Here is a 5,809-nt window from a genome sequence, read left to right as displayed (position 1 = left end):
TGGACCTAATTATTGACAATCAAAACCCTATTAGCAACCACTCCTCTACCTTGGGTAGAAACACCTGTGCAGAGTCGCTAGTTGTGTGCCTCTTGGGTGCCATCTTTCATGGAAATCTAGTGGCCTTCGTGTGCGGGGATAGCTATTAGATGCGTAGGAATTTCCTGCAAATTGTCCAGCAACTTCCCACCAATCCTCACGGCCTTTGCGCTTGAATGGATGTGGTCATGGAATAAGGAAAAATTAAACCGGATCTTACGGGTGAAACACCTCCTAAAGGAGATGCTTTGGAAGCTTCTTGGAAGCTTCCAAACTCCTTTCTCTATCTCTCCTCTTCTTCTTCTTCTTCTCTCTTCTCTCTCTCCCTTCCTCTTCTTCTTCTTCTTCTACTTTTCTTCTCCTTCTCTCTCTCTCCCTCTTCTTCTTCTTCTCTTCTTCTCCTTCTCTCTCTCCCTCTTCCTCTTCTTCTCTTCTTCTCCTCTCTCTCTCTCTCTCTCTCTCTCTCTCTCTCTCTCTCTCTCTCTCTCTCTCTCTCTCTCTCTCTCTCTCTCTCTCTCTCTCTCTCTCTCTCTCTCTCTCTCTCTCTCTCTCTCTCTCTCTCTCTCTCTCTCTCTCTCTCTTTGTGTCACAGGGGGCGTGGGGGGGTGTGGGGGGGTTTTCCGCTTGACAACGAGGAGGGGGGAGGGGGAGGGTTTCTGACGACCAGGGCAGGGGCTGCTACTGAAGCCGAGGAGGAGGAGGCCACCGTCCGTTGATGAGGGAGGGGAGGAGCTGTAGCCATTGCAGACGGAGGGGGGGTGACGATGCAAGTGACGGAGGGGAGGGGGTACGCTGCCGAAGGGAGGGGGAAGGCCCCTCTTTTTAAAGAGGGGGAAGGAGGGTGGTATGGCCACCACCCCTCCCACCTGGGGGGGCATGCAACCCCCCCTAACTCCCTCTTACTCACACACACACACTCTCTCTCCCCCCACCATGCAGTTGGCAACAAGGGGAGAGAGTGAGAGTAAAAAAATTTGAAAAAAAATTAAAAATTTTCTTAAGGGGGGTTCTCATGGGGGGGAGGCACGGGGGCACGAGGGATGTTAAATATTTTGATAGCACTGATCCTTAATGGACAAACACAAGAAAAAAGATCAAGTCATGGAGACCATTCAAGAATATATCAAAGAATACATCAATGATCAAAACAACACTAATGAAGCCCTCAATCATGACCAAAAAGATGATGATGTAAGCGTTGGTAATGCCCATAGTGCACAATTGGGTAGTGATGGAAATCCCTTGTCTCTCACGAACCTTTTGAAGAGCACATGCTTTCAAGAGAGATGCGTATGTTGAACATTGGGATGCATGATCAATATGAGAAACTTTCCAAATCTTTGGGTAGAATACATCCAACAAAGTGGATGAAGGACTTCAGCAGTTGGTCAAGTTCAGAAAGAGTGGATTTGAGGATGTAGTAGCAGCTATCAAGGATTTGAATACTCAACCCACATCTTCTACACCAAAAGAACCCGCTATTCATATTGAAAATACTTCAGTCCAGCCCTCCAATATGAAAGGAAAGGCGATTGATCAGCCTATTATGACCTTTGAGAAAGAAGATCCATCTACATTGAGGAATACTCATTAACAACCACCAATATCATCAAAGCACCATGCACGTCCTCAATTCAATCCAAGACATGAGGCTACTTATGAAGAAGAGGAGGACATAAAAGAAGAAGAGAATGAGGAGTTTCATGGATGTGACCCCTTCTACAAATGTTTTCCCTCTCAGTATACCATCAAGAAAAGAATTGGACTTTCATTATAAGAGTGAAAGATTTGATGAAAGAATGTCATTTCATGATATCACCAACAAAGATAAGTCATTTTATGGCCAATCCACTAATGGACAGCATCATTCTTTTGGATTGGGACAATCGAATCATGGGGGAAATAATCCTGAACCAAACTCTTTTGTAAGAGATTCAATGAATAGAGATTTTTTGAGACAATTATCTTTTGGGCAGCACTCCACAATTTCGAGCCAACTTATAATGAAAGGGAGTACAAAGAAAAGATTATCATTTCCAACTTCAAGGGGGATAATGCATCTCCAATGGAGTGGAAAGAATGGGTAAACAAATTAGAGATGTACTTCACACTTTTTCTTCACCATGATGAAGTCAAGTTCTATTTTGCAGTACTCCATCTTGAAGGCTACGTGCATACATGGTGGAGATATATGCAAAGAGTTTGTCACAATTTTGCTTCTTGGGAGGATTTTAAGAAGGCAATGTTGGAAGTGTTTGTCTCTCCAATGGAAAAAGAAAGATTGCAAAGAAGATGGTATGGTCTACAACAACAAGGCATGTCCGTTCGTGATTACTAACATGTTCCTTAATCTTTCTATGTACATTGAAGGGATTGATGATTTGGCCAAATCAAACAAATATATCTTTGGTCTAGATTCATCCCTCTCCTCAAGCGTAGGTGCAATGCAGCCCAAGACAAGTCATGAAGCCATTTTATATGTTGAAAGGTATGGGCAGGAATATAGAAGAGATTCAATGGGGGTTCAACCAAAAAGTGCAGGGTATTCATTACCTAATCAGCCTTCAAGGGTTGGAGCACATTTCAGCTAGTAAAGGGATGTCTATAGGCAAGAAGGCAAGGGGACTAGTACCTACAACAATAACTACAACAAGTTGCCTACATATCCAACGGTTTATGGATCAAAAACCAAGTGGAGAAAATGGTTATAGACCAATGGCTGAAGCAAAACAAAGCTTTGCAAGGGTTGAAAATGCACAAAACGGATCTCAGAACACCACTTACATCAAAGTTCTTTCAAATGAACAAATTAGAGACATGAGGGCAAAATGGTTATGCTTCAAGTGTGGAGAAAAGTGGACACAAGACCATAGGCTGAAATGCAAATCCAAAAATAACAAGCTTAACTTTGTCATCATCGACGAGCCAGATGAGGATGAAAGTGAAGAGGGGAATGTATTTCAGGTAGAAGCAAACCCTATGGTTGAAGAAATGTATGACGAAGATAAAGGAAATAATGATGAATTTTATGATATTGTGGACAATTTTCCTTTTGATCCGGGTGGTTCTTTATGTTCAATTTCTCATGATGTATGGACCAGTTGTAAAGGAGAAAACACCCTTAGACTTGAAGGGCTGATCAATGGCAGAAAAGTTCACCTTTTGATTGATACAAGCAGCACCCATAGCTTCATTAATACCAAATATTTGCATGGGTTGAGATTTCTTCCTCAACAAATGCAAGTGCCGTTGAAGATTCAAGTTGCTAATGGAGCTTATGAATCAACTAATGAAGTACGTCTACACACTCCTATTACCCTATCTCCTTCATGTGTTATGGAAGTGGACTTGATCACTTTGAAAATGGGTCCCATAGATATTGTCATTAGTTGCAATTGGTTGAAAACCATTGGAAATTTTTCTTTGGATTTGCAAAGCATGTTGATGGAATTCCAATGGAATGGACAGCCTATAATATTGAAGGGTATTGGTCAAAAGCAAATGGAACTCATCTCTATGAAGAAGATGCATAAAGAAATCAATGCACGATCATGCATGTTCACTCTTTTGCTTGCAAAAGTGGATGAAGAGCAGCCATCATCTTCTTCAAAGCAAAAGGATCCAAGCATGGAAGAGCTATTGGAAGAATACAAAGATTTATTTTAGAAACCATCATCTTTGCCTCCAAAGAGGGAGATATACCACCCTATTGACTTGCTACCCAACACAAAACCCATCAACAAACCTCCCTATCACTTGTCAAAGTTTGAAAGGGAAGAGGTGGAAATACAAGTTAAAGAGTCGCTACAAATGGGTTTAATTCAGCCAAGTTAATCTTTGTTTGCCTCTCCTGTGCTCTTGGTCAAGAAGAAAGATGGATCTTTTCGCATGTGCATTTATTATAGGGAGCTTAATAAGTCCACGGTAAAGAATGATACCCGATTCCTTACATTGATAACCTCTTGGATGAGCTCAAAGATGCAAAGGTTTTCAACAAGATTGATCTTCGTTTGGGCTATCATCAAATTAAAATGAAGGAAAGAGATGAGGATAAAACAGCCTTTAGGACTGAAAGAGGGTTATACCACTTCTTGGTCATGCCATTTGGGCTTTCAAATGTGCCCGCTATTTTTCAAGCACTCATGAATAAGATATTGCAACCTTTCTTGTTCAAAATAGTCCTTGTTGATGCGCATACGAGAGGTCTTTGACACATTAATAATACATATATTCTTTGCCAAAATGTCAAAGTGTTCTTTCATGGAAGATGAAGTGGAATACTTGGGTCACATGGTGGGAGAGCAATGCATTCGTGTGGATCCTAACAAGGTGAAATTTGTCAAAGAGTGGCCTACTCCTAAGAATTCTACTTCCTTGAGAGGTTTCATTGGATTATCTTCATTCTATAGGAGGTTTATCAAAAATTATGCTCATGTGGCGGCTCCTTTGACTGATAGGTTGAAGAAATAGGCTTTCTTTTGGGACTCCATAGTCGACAAGAGCTTCAATGAGCTAAAATCTCTATTAATTTCAGCACCTATTCTTGTATGCCCAGATTTCTCTAAGGAATTCATTACATGTGCGGATGCTAGTGGAAGAGGAGTTGGGGTTGTTTTGTATCAAGACCATGGAGTTATAGCCTATCAAAGTCACAAGCTTGATGACAAGGAGCGTCAACTACATGTCTATGAGTAAGAGATATTGGCAATTTTACATGCTATCAAAGAGTGGCATCACTATATATATTGCAATCATTTCAAGGTAAAGAGAGATCATCGTGTGCTGAAATACTTCCTTTCTCAACCAAATTTGTCCCCTAAACAAAGGAGGTGGCTAGCTACTCTTCAAAGCTTTGATTTTGAAATATCCTAGATGGCTAAAAAATATAATGTTGTGGCAGATGCTTTATCATGTATCTGGGCATGTTCTTTATCTTCAATTTCAATTGTACATAAGGATTGGATTCATGACATCCAAGAAGAATATTTGCTTAATGAGCAAGCATCAAAGATGATGAAGGAATTTCAGCAAGGAAAAGGAGAAGAGTATCCCAATTTCAATTGGCACAACAGCGGTCTTTTATGGTAGCATGGTAGAGTCTACTTGACACCACAATCCTCTTTCAAAAACTGTATTTTGCATGAGATGCATTCTTCACCTTTAGCGGGTCATCATGGGCTATTCAAAACATTTGACAACATCCATAAGAGCTTCTATTGGAAGGGCATTTGGTGGGATGTCAAGGATTATGTAATGCAATGTCTTCTGTGTCAACAAAATAAAGACTCATCTCTTCTACCCTGCAGCTTACTTCAGCCATTCCCTATTCCTCAACGAAAGTGGACTGATATCTCTATGGATTTTATTGTGGGATTGCCTACAACTAAGCATGGGTGGAATAGCATTTATGTGGTAGTTGATCAGTTGACTAAATCAGCCCATTTCATCCCTATTAAGGCCCAATTTATAGCAAAGCAAGTGGCTCAACAATTCATGGAATGTATTTTTAAGCTTCATGGTTTGCCAATGAAGATTGTGTCCAATCGCGACACTAAGTTTATGGGCAGCTTTTGGAGGAGTTTTTTCTCTTCAATGGGGACTCTTTGAACTCCTAGTACCACATATCACCCACAAATGGATGGGCAAAATGAAAGAGTTAACAAATGCTAGAAGTTTATTTGAGACACTTTTGCCATGAGACACAAAATGCATGGGACCAATGGCTCCAACTTGCGGAGTTTTGTTACAACAATACTTACCATATGAGCAT

The sequence above is a fragment of the Lygodium microphyllum genome, chromosome 30 (assembly GCF_053477565.2).
Source record: "Lygodium microphyllum isolate KBCC chromosome 30, Lygodium_microphyllum_v1.1.10, whole genome shotgun sequence".
NCBI classification, from domain to species: Eukaryota; Viridiplantae; Streptophyta; class Polypodiopsida; order Schizaeales; family Lygodiaceae; genus Lygodium; species Lygodium microphyllum.
This window is presented reverse-complemented; position numbering follows the sequence as displayed.